This window comes from Cricetulus griseus, chromosome 5, assembly GCF_003668045.3.
Source record: "Cricetulus griseus strain 17A/GY chromosome 5, alternate assembly CriGri-PICRH-1.0, whole genome shotgun sequence".
Classification (NCBI taxonomy): Eukaryota; Metazoa; Chordata; class Mammalia; order Rodentia; family Cricetidae; genus Cricetulus; species Cricetulus griseus.
In genome coordinates this window covers 155,941,967-155,953,948 of record NC_048598.1, presented here as the reverse complement: position 1 = coordinate 155,953,948, position 11,982 = coordinate 155,941,967, and the positions used below count along the sequence as shown (strand labels likewise).

Here is an 11,982-nt window from a genome sequence, read left to right as displayed (position 1 = left end):
TATTTATTTATGTATGTATGTACGTTCATTGTTTGCTGCTTTGTTCAGAATAGCCAGAAAATGCAAGCAACATAGACATCTGTCAATGGATGAATGATGAAAATTATAGTCCTTTAAAAAAACGGGTTATTATTCAGTTGTTATAGATGGCACTAGAATAAAATCACCCTGAGTGAGGGAACTCCAACCCCCAAAGACAAATATTGTAACTTTGATATGTTTGCTACAAACCAATAAGTACAGAGTATACATATCTAATAAGTGACTAGAGAATGAATGAATGAAGACAGAATATATTATTATGGAAAAACAAGGAAACTAGAATAGGAGGATTAAATATAGAAGAATATGGATGACAAGTGTAAAAGAGGGAATGTTGGAAATGACAACTAACACCAAAGACCATTTGAAAAACCATACGCAAACGTCTAAAGTGCATACATAATTGAGAGGAATATAAATAGCAGCATGAAATAATAGGGAAGAAAATGTCCCCAACTGGAAATCTTACAGCATCAACTAAAATCTCCACAGCCATGAAAAGGGTTTAAATCTTGTTGAATTGTTTGCCAAGGGGCCACCTGGAAAAGCCCAAACAGTACAGGCTACTGATAACTATACACAAATTTTGCATATCTCATTGAACGTGAAGAAATTAAGCTGATGTCTAACTAGAAGCTTCATCCACATCATCAATGACATATCATCTATGTTACTAGATAAATATATATCATTGTGGTACTGGAGTATTCTCTACACAACAAAAGATGACACAGAGAGTCACCAACTTATGTTAGAAAGCTCACTGTTGTAATGCTTTGCCTTTATATAATGTAAATCTTTCTTTGGCATCTTGTCAGTTTGACAACACAAAAAGTCTTTTTCAAAGATCCCAGACTCATCTTTTGAAATGCAATCATCTGTTTATGCCCATACCACCATACTAGATCTCATTTGAAATATTGAATATTTTCAGGAAGATTGGAAACTTTTACCCCAGTCTCTGTGGGATAAAAATCATAGAGTAAGTGGTTCTTTCAGTAAATACTGATTGTCAAATCTCAATGCTCTGGCCACACTGCCCAATCTTCTTTGTTGTCTAATACCAGTATTGTCTTCTAGTACTCCCTTACTCTCCTCACCCCACAAAGATCATCTTGAGGCTTAAAATTCTTCTGCTTTTGATAGAGTTGGGTAAAATCTTTCTTCCCTAAAGCATCAGTTTTTAATAACTTTTGAAATGTCCTATTTGACTTGCCCAGTATGTTTTTTTCTCTGTGCAACTGTCTCCAGATTCTTACTATGGATTCCCTTCAGTTCCCTGGTTTTTGTGATAGCTGTTGAAAGAATTATTAGAAATACAAAGAAGACCCTGTATGAATGTGCATACTTGGGTATTCATAAGGCTCTTTCCAACTATGTTCATAGCAGCATTATTTGTAATAGCCAGAACCTGGAAGCAACCTAGATGCCCCTCAACTGAAGAATGGATAAAGAAAATGTAGTACATTTACACAATGGAGTACTTACTACTCAGGAGAAAAAAACAATGGAATCTTGAAATTCAAAGACAAATGGATGGAACTAGAAGTAAACATCCTGAGTGAGGTAACCCAGTCACAGAAAGACAAGCATTGTATGTATTCACTCATATATAGATATTAGACATAGAGCAAAGGATTAAACAGCCTACAATCCACACCGCCAGAGAAGCTAGGGAACAAGACAGATCCTAAGAGTGATATAAATGGTTTGCCAGAGAAGGGGAAAGGGATAAGCGCTCCTTAAGCAAATTGAGAGCATGAAGGGAGGGTGGAAGGAGGTGGGAGGAAGAGAAGGGGAGAAGAGGAGAGGGGAGGAGAACAGGGGGGATCACGAATATTGAGTCAGGGGAAGAATGGAGGAGAATAAGGAAAGAGATACCTTAATAGAAGGAGACATTATAGGTTTAAAGAGAAATCTGGCACTAGGGAAATGTTCAGGGATCCACAATGATGACCCCAACTAAGAATCTAAGCAATAGTGGAGAGGCTAACTTAAATGCCCTTTCTCTATAATGAGATTGATGACTACCTTAAGTGCCATCCTAGAGCCTTCATACAGTAGCTGACAGAAGCAGAACCACAGCTAAGCTCTGAGCCGAACTCATGGAATCCAGTTGTATATAGGAGGAGTGATGAGCAAAGGGGAGTAGACCACGCTGGGGAAACCCACAGAAACATCTGACCTGAGCAAGTGGGAGCTCATGGACCCCAGTCTGACATCTGGAGTACCAGCATAGGACAGAAGCAGACCCCCTGTATGTGGGTGTCATTAGGAGGCCTGGAAAGTCTATGGGGCCTCTAGCAGTGGAACAGTATTTATATCTAGTGTACAAATGGACTTTGGGAGACCATTTCCCATGGAGGGCTACTCTCTCAGCATAGATATACAGGGGAGTGCCTAGGCCCTGCCCCAAATCATGTGACAGACTTTGATGATCGCCATGGAAGTCCTCAACCTCCCTGGGGAGTGTATGGAGGATGGGATGTGAGGGCTGGTGGGAGGCATGGGATGGAGAGGGAACTGGGATTAATATATAAAATACAATTGTTTCCAATTTAAATAAAAATTTGCATATATTTAAAAAGGAAGACCCTGTACAACAGTGGTTCTCAGCCTGTGGGTCATGACCCCTTTGTGGTGAATGAATGACCCTTTCTCAGTGGTCACCTAAGACCATTGGATAACACAAATATTTACATTACAATTCATAACAGCAGCAAAATTACAGCTATGAAGTAGCACCAAAAACAATTTTAGGGTTGGGGGTCACCACAAATTGAGGAACTGTATTGAAGGGTCACAGCATTAGGACAATTGAGAATCACTGCAGTAGAAGTTAACTGGGTATTATTAAAATATAAATTTAAGCAGTCACAGGAGGTAAGTTTAACAATTGTCCAAGCATTCATAAGTCCATCTATATCTGAAATAAGCTTCAAACTATTTCTGAAGTTTCTAGAACATAACAGTTAACCCTGCAAAAGTTTGCCAAGCCCATTTGGGTTGACTCTTGGGAAAAAGACAATGGTATGTTCATGATCCTTGTTTTTTAACAGAAAACCTGTGCTGGATACAATATTATGACCCTTACTGCAATTCAGAATACCAATTATCCATTATCCACCCATGGGTCAGAGGAGAAAGTCACTGTTTACATTAAATGCTTGCAAAGGTAATGGGAAAATGGAGCAAAATTGTTTTTTTATTATATAGAATATAAGAAAACCCTGAGTCTACAATCCCCACTGCCAGAGAGATAGGAAACAAGGAGGACCCCAAGAGAATATTGCATAGTACCTCAAAGAAGGGGATGGGGACAAGAACCCCTTACCAAAGTGGGAGCCAGGGAGAAGAAGGAGAGCCTTCATCCGGTTGCTGTTCAAAGCAGAAACAGGCACGCACAGCTAAGCACTGAACCATACTACTCGAATCCAGTTGTGGAGAGATTGGAGGGATGAGTAAAGGAGCTAAGAGGTGGCTGGAGAAACCTGCAGAAGCAGTGGACTTGAACTGATATCATGGAGACCCTTGTGATAAAGCTGGGGAAACACCATAGGACCAAACCAAGCCCTCTGAATGTGGGTGCCAACTAGGAGACCAAGACAGTCTATGGGTCCTCTGACAGCGGAGCCAGTCTTTATCCCTAGAGCACAAATGGACTTTGGGAGCCCATTCCCTATGGAGGGATACTATTGCAGCCCAGATACAGTAAGGAGGGCCTAGACCCTCCCCAAATGATATGGCAGACTTAAAGGTCCCTGGTGGAGGACCTCACTATGCCTAGGGGGGAGCGGGGGTGGTGGGGAACATGGGAGCATGGGAGGGCGAGGGAATGGGGGGATGGATACGTAAATATGAGTAGTAATTAAAGAATTTACATAAAAATAATTAAAAAAAGAAGGCAGGGTGACCTGGGCCAATATGTAATTGAATAACACTGTGGACAGAAAAGGGGAAGTAGAATGTACAGAATTTGGAAGCTGTAGTAGCATCTTGACTTGCCAGTGAATTTGTGTTAATGGCCACAGCACTTTGGGCTTGGCTTCAGGTGAGGATATGACTGGAAGGTAGAGAAGCTGGGAGTGGTGGTGGGGTTGGGGTGTGGGGGGAGGAGAGTGGGGTGTGGGGGGGCATGTAAAAAAGAAAACAATGAGATATAAGGAGCACCAGTTCTATGTGAAAAACAAATATATACTATAAGAAAAAGTCAGTGCACTAAAGCAGACATGGAAACACATCTGCAATCCCTGCAACTGCACTCTGAAGACTGAATCAATGGAACTGCAAGTTCAAGTCAGTGTGGGTTATATAGTGTTACCTCAAAAACAAGTAATTGGATAAAATGTTCAGGTGAGAAGAGGTGATATTTATTCTAACATTTTAGTTAGGTACGTATTATGGAGTTTTCAAAGCTTGAGTTTCAGAAATGAGTAAGGCAATCAAAGCCCCAGGGTGCATACAGCATCTACTGAATTGAAGGCATAAAATAATAGTAATGGTATTAATAATTGAATTAGTAGTGGTAGCAGTAGTAATATACTAAATGCTATTAAGGAATTGAAAACCAATGTCCAAATAGAAAGTGACTGAGGAGATATTCTAGACTGGACTGAGATGGAAGCAAAGAAAGGCCTTTGTGAGGAAGATGGAATTTGGCTGTGGTCAAATGACCAGAAGTTTCAAATTTATATTGTATAATCAATATCAACCTTAGCTCTAGTGCAGAATGTGAAGCTGAGAATGGCATGAACTGAGGACAGTATTGTCCCTAACACTGTAGACCATGATAAGATGCTCAAACATGTTTTTTCAGTGTGACAAGGAATCACTCTAAGTATTTAAGAATAAGGTCAGGATGGTATCCTCAGGTGTGTGTTTAAACAGATCATTGGAAGCTTTATGGGGAAGAAATTTTAGCCATGTATATCAGGAAGCAATGCCTCTGGGGTTCTTTCAGTGATAGACTAGGGTGGCTTAGATCAGTTTTTATTAAGAAAGGAATTTTGGTTTTAAAAATGGAGGCTTGGCATTAGATTTGTGTGAGAGGAAATAGGAATGGGTTCAGTGGTAACAGGAGCAGGTACCATCTTGGTTTAGACACTTGAGTGTGAGGTATACAGGCCTGGAAAAGAAGCATTAAAACTCCTCTTCTCCATAGAAAGTCATTCTGCGAGTTTCAAAAAAGAATGGATCTGAAGGAGAACATGAACTCACTTCAGAGGCAAACTTTAATAAAGGAAAAGAAAAAGCATGAAAAGACAGACTTCCAATAAACGTAAATGGTACTTTGGATGGGAATCTTTGCATGGTTCAGTGAGTGGACAAGGTACTCCTTTCTCACTTCCCCCATTGCCCAAAGAAATAAAGGCTAGCAAACAGTAGTTAGTGCCAGAAGAGATTCCACCTTTCTTCTCAATTTACAGGTCAATGTCAATGACTACTCCATATGCCAGCTGCCATCAGACCCTCTCTGAACTTCAGAGGAAGTTGAAGGGAAAGTCAGAATGTAACAAGGCCAAGTCAAACAACAAAGCAATAACAATTACAATGAATATTTTCCCTAAGAATTTTGTTTCTGAATAAAAACAATTTATGAGACTGGCCAATAGACCAGCAAAACTCTGCAGGTATTTTAGAATGTGAAATCCATGCTGAAAAATGATTTGAAACATGTGTCAAAAGGCTACACCATGTTGTCCTGTGCTTCAGCTGTGCTTGTATGAGCATCAGAGCATCAGTGCAATTACTAGAGGAGAAACTTTCATAACCACTGATAAAATACCTCACATCAGAAGAAATTCTTGAAACCAAAGCAGTAGCAACTGTTGCCTTAGCATACCAGACCAGTTGAGACTTAATAGTACACATTGTCCCTTAGTGTCCCAAGTCTTTCTCTTGCCACCCTTAAGGATACTTTCAGGGTCCTACAACATGAAGTAAATACTCGTGTGTCATTATTATATTTTTTGTTATTTGTTTAAAGCACCAATTGCTCCTATGTTTCCAGTGGCCTGAGTTATCATTGTGTGCCACCAACAAGCAGAAGATGAGACACTTACAATGTGTGGGAAGTCAGATCAATGAATCTTTAATGTGTCTTACTGTTCTAACATGACATAAGATACTGCCCATGAGTCCCACTGGACAGAGGGCTGTGAGCCTCTCACCTTGACTCCTAAGCAAAAACCCACAATCCTTGAACCTTTAGGAGACAGCATGTGGCTATGGAGGGCTTGGGAAGATAGGTTGAAATATTCTAGGCACAATTTCCTGTTTGGTTTTAAGGCTTCCAAGACATTTAGATAATTTCTTTCCATAATAATCATATGAAAGGTGAATTTATTTGGCCTTGGGTTTGGCATAACTTTCGTTCATGGTTAGCTTTGCTGCACTGCTTTTAACGACTTGAAAGTGTATATGTCATCTCTAATTGGAACTCCCAGGCAGAAATGATGCCATCAGGGAGCTTAAAATATGTGGCCATATGAGTCGCCCAGCAGACCAAACATATTGCTGTAAAGCAAATAATTTACATTTAAATAACTTATCTGCATTCACCTAATTTAAAAGTAATCTTTATTCTTTCTCAACTAATCCCCAAACTTATGGACTAGTTTGATCATATTTGTGCAATAAAATTGAAAATTTCAGATATGGTAGGTAATCAATTTTAGTCACCTCATCTGCGTTTCCAATCTCATTACAGATTGCAATTTTCAGTGCAGATTACATGATGACCCATCAGTGGCTTTGTTGTTTCTGAATTACTGATTCCTTGCCTACTGCCAGATAAGAACAAAGCCTATGCATCAGCCTGACAGCTTGCAAACAGAAAATGGGCTTGTAGGATTGGATTTAAATCCCAGGTGTAGGGGATAATTACCACATCACTCATGCAGTAACTGAAAAATGGTATTTCAACAAGAAAAATTACATTCCGTTTATAGTGCCAACAGAAATCATTATTTGAGGCTTCACACTGATTCCCTGTATCATTACATGTGCACTGTACTCATTAAAGGGAATGTTTGTTGCAACATAAAAAAGTTATTGTTTTAGGTACTTTAGTGGAGCAGGTAGCTTAAATTTAAGGTTTGTGGGAACTTGATGGTGTAGAGGTCATTTGGACTCTAATATGTACTGGGCAAGAGAAATGACAACCCAGATGAAGGGCTTTTCAACTGGCTCCTATTACAGGAGGTGTGGATGGATAGTACAAAGAAAATGGAGTATAAATCTTTTGTTTCTGAAACTTCAGCCATTTAACCCTACAGTATGTGCCAAACAGAAGGACAAATAATGACTCAAAGCTCGACAGAACATTTCCACATAGTGCATATTTTACCATTAGCATTGATGCCATCAAAGTCTAATGTATATATTCATAAAATAGGGAAGGACAGGCACCGTATTCATTCTTGAAATCATTAAAAAGAAGGCAGGAGCTGGCACACTGGAAATGAACTACGCACCCCTGGCACTTGCTCTATCACCTACAGGCCTGTGGTTGTTGTGTGAGCAGCACAGTAATGAAAGCAAGACTGGGCATTCATATGTCAATGCAGTAGGCTGCGTGTCGATGCTGAGAACACTACACTGTATTAACTGGAGCCCTGTTATATTTAAGACCAACTAGCTTTCTCATTAAGTTTACCAGAATAGCATAAGAAAAGAGAGTATCCTCTGCTTTGCTGTATTTTTGCATGGACTCCAAAAGGAGGCACTGACAGATAGATGGTAGGACAAATAGGTAATAAGTAGGTAGACAGTACATACATACATAGAAACATAGATAGATACATAGATACTTATATAGATACATAGAGAGATGATAAGATGAACTTTATGTGCCAGTTCACAGTGACTTTCCCAGTATTTCCCACATTATTTACATATGTTTATATATATTCTTACACGTATGAAATATTTTATTATGTCTGTGCATGTGTGCATATGTGTGTCTGTATGTTCCTGTGGTGAACTTGTGGAAAGCAGAGAACACCCTCAGGTGTCAGTTCTCACATGCTACCTGATTTGTGATAGGATCTCTTGTTGATTATACCTTTGTACACCAGGCTAGCTGGTCTGGGTGCTTCTGAAATGCTCCCATCTTGGTTTCTTGTCTCAGTATTGGAGCACTGAGATGCCAAACTACCAGGCCCAGTTACACAAGTGTTCTGATAATTAGAAGACTGATTCTTGTGCCTGTGTGGTAAGTGGTTTAACCATTGATCAATTAATATTTTGAGAGTAATTAATTACTCCCAAATTAATAATTTGTTCCTATTTCTCCTTACATGAACTGACAAAAGACCATCTATTGAGAAGTTTAAAGTACAACTGCAAAGAACTACAAATGTATTTTCGAATCTTCTTTTCCTCTTACCTCTTAGAGGCTCTTGAACTGATGATCTCTTCACAATGGCCAGGGCTTCTCTGATGTTGATACTGGCTTGCATATGTGGAAGATACACACAATTTCACATTTATTTCTTTAGCTTTGGAAGATATTTTCTAAGAACTAGCTCCTATCTTCTGTAACCTAGGAGAAAGTTTACACAAGCAGGCAGATTGCTGCCTGAGTGCAATGAGTGTATGCTATGTTGGAAACTGATTTGGAAGTAAGAGTAAATAGTGAAACAAGATCCCAAGCATTAAGGACTGCAAATGCTAGAATTATAGATCTTACAAAGGAGTAGCAACACCTGACTAGAGGAAGCTGTGTACGGAAAAGAGATTAGGCAAAAGACAGTCTGCAAATTGTTGTAAAGGGCTGAGGGAATTCCACTAGCAAAATCTGTACAAATTAATTCAAAATGCATTGTGCTTCTTCTCACTCTCAAACATGAGTGGGGGTTGGCATTGAAAGCAGTTATAAGGCAGTTAATATGTTAATCTAACAACTAATTATAAAAACATATAACAGTGTGTGTGCTGCTAATCTAAGGATAAGTGCTAACCACTTAAAGTGACTCATGATTTACTACTTATATCAGTCTTATGGGGGCTACTATCATGACATTTTAACAGGTAGAAATTGAGATATGAAAGGTTTTATTGATCTACCCCAGACAGACAGATATGAGCACCTTACCTTCTATAAAGCCTATATGATTTTTTAAAATAATTTTTAATTTTTAAAGATAATTATATAATTGCATAATTATTTTAGTATATGTGCATCATGTTCCCCTTCCTTTTCTATTCAGACTTAAGACCTGATCAACAAGGGAAATCTTACCCGGTGCTGGAAACCTAGGCAGCTACCAAGGGCTAATGAAGTCATGGATCTTGGAGGAGAATCTACAGCCAGCTCTTTGCTAAACCAGCGTAATCCCTACCAGCCATCAGTATATTTGTCCACATAAACACAGATAACTGCGGTCCTCACCGTGCACCAACACAACTTCTCTTTGCAACAAACAGAGCCTATACTCTTAACCATAATATTATGTAAACTTCTACATTAAAAAGTGTTCAGTTACAAACTTTCTTAGAAAATTTTGAGTCCTTTTTGTCCTATGGTAGAAGGACAACAGTGTTGTATTTACAGACTACCTAAGACAGAGCATGCACACTGTGCTGTCAGCTCTTTTGAAACAATGACTTGAGGACTCAGTTATCAGTGGTAAGAACACACTGTCAGGTGTCAGTCAAATTTTACATTTTCTCTGAGAAACACATCAGATCCAGCTAGTCCAGTATTTAGAGTCTTAAAACACAAATTGTACCCTGTACTCCCCACTCAGAACCACTTGAGGATAGAAGTCTCTTTTCAATGGCATCATAGAGGAACTTTTCATCCAGACTTTATCAGAGAGAACACTGTAGCTTTGGCGTGGATTATGTAGTCACATTAGAAAATGGATTAAACTGCAGGCAAATGTGAAACTGCTATTCTGTCCTCCAGGCTGTACTGTGGAGAATGAGATTTGTCTGTTTTTGCACTCTTGTGGACTTACACGGTGTGATTTAATTGGAGGTCAACATATGGCTGAACTGGCGATTACAAACTGTGTTAGCAAATTAAAACTGAACGAACATGAATGTCATTTCTCACCTGCACGGTCCTTGTAAGACATAGGACACATTTTCACCAGGTAATCCCTGTACCTTCCCAGAACCCTCTTTCTGGACTCAATTGTGCTGTGGCACATAATTTAGTAAGAAGCCAATCAGCCGCATTCATGTAAGCATCTCACAGGAATCCTTGTTTAGGGATGCTGATCAAACATCTCCCCTATGTGAATAAACTGTCTTTGCCCAGAGTGAGAAAATACACTGTGTGTATATTTTTCAGATTTTTTTGAATTAGAAAAAGGATGGTTTTACATGACAATCCCAGTTCCCTTCTTCCTCCCGTCCTCCCCTACCACTCCTCCCAAATAAAACCCTACTACCCTATCTATCACATATCCTTTCTGCTCCCCCTAGATGGTGAGTCCTTCCATAGGGTCTCATCAGAGTCTATTGTACCTTTTGGGATAGGGCCTAGGCCCACCCCTGTGTGTCTTGGCTCAGGGAGTATTCCTCTATTTGGAAAGTCCCAAAGTCCACATGTATGAACTACTACAGGAGGTCCCGTAGATTTCTGAGGTTTCCTCACTGAAACCCATGTTCCTGGGGTCTAGATCAGTCCCATGCTGGTATTCCAGCTATCAGTCTGTGGAGCAAGAGTTCCCTGATGTTAAGGTCAGCTCTTTCTGTGGGTTTCACCAGCCTGGTCTGGTGATAGGTTGAGTCAGGGGAAGAATAGATGATAACAAGAATGGAGATACCATAATAGAGGGAGACATTTTAGGATTACGGAGAAATCAGGCACTAGGGAAATGTCTGGAGATCTACAAAGATGACACCAGCTAACAATCTAAGCAACAGAGGAAAGGCTACCTTAAATGCCCTCCCCAGATAATGCAATTGATGAGTAACTTATATGCCATCCTGTAGCCCTCATCCAGCAGCTGGTGGAATTAGAAGCAGATACCCACAACTAATAACCCAACTGAACTGGAATCCAGATGCAGAAAAGGACAAGTAAAGAGCAAAGTGGTCCAGACCAGGTTGGTGAAATACCCTGTGTTTTCTTTAAGGAATGTGATTAGTACATGTATAATTTACAAACAACACAGTATTTTCATTGAGACACAAACATAAATGGATTTAGTCTCTGTTGAATCTCAGCTCTTTCTGTCTGGGATGAAAGAGTTGTTCTTCTGGCCCCTTGGCATGCACTTTAGAAAGAGCCAGGGAAGCCGATGATTGCATTACCTAGGAGAACTCTTTTTTAAAACCTTTCTTACTCTATAGAGCTTTGTGGCTTAATTTTGTTTTTCCTACATGTTAGATGTCCCTTTCTGGTGCTCCCTCCTGCTGTGTCGTTCACTCCTGGCTTATACCTCTGCTCCTCCATGCTTAGAGGAGGTGCTGCACAAATTGCAGACTAGCACATTGTATGGAAGACTGAGAGCCTCTGAAATGAAATCACAGAGAATTAGTAAGGGTAGCTTTGTAGTTTGGAAGGTAGAAGTAAGAGGCCTGGAAGTGGGGTACGCCATATGACATGAACAAACAAGTGAAACAAAGGGAAGACATGGAGCTAAGGGCAAGCCATGAACAGATCTAAACAGAGCCCTTTTCTTCCACATTGCCCTCTTCTCCCTCTGGGATTCTGGAACCCCCCTCCCCCAAGATATTTGTGATGTATAGTGGGAAATTACCAATACAGAGTCAGGTAGAAATATAAGGGTATTTAATAGGGAAAAGCCTTACTTACAGAGCAACCTAGCCAGCCGGCATGGCAGCGGTCTGTATTCAAGCCCCAAAGAGAAACCTAAAGAGAAAACGCAGTCACACTACATCACCCTGACCATGCCCTCGCAAGCGTGGTCAGGCACACCTGTAGCCAGCCCCTAAGTAGGCGTGGCTACAGATTCCCCT

General features: G+C 40.1%; 1 long non-coding RNA gene across 1 annotated transcript; it reads left to right on the top strand.

Annotated features, from left to right (window-relative positions):
• Window positions 1-2,202: 2,202 nt before the first annotated feature.
• Window positions 2,203-11,050, top strand: LOC107978217. Its single transcript, XR_004770333.1, has 3 exons — window positions 2,203-3,217; window positions 9,255-10,145; window positions 10,993-11,050. It is a non-coding gene; the product is annotated as an uncharacterized LOC107978217 (long non-coding RNA).
• The last annotated feature ends 932 nt before the right edge of the window (window positions 11,051-11,982 follow it).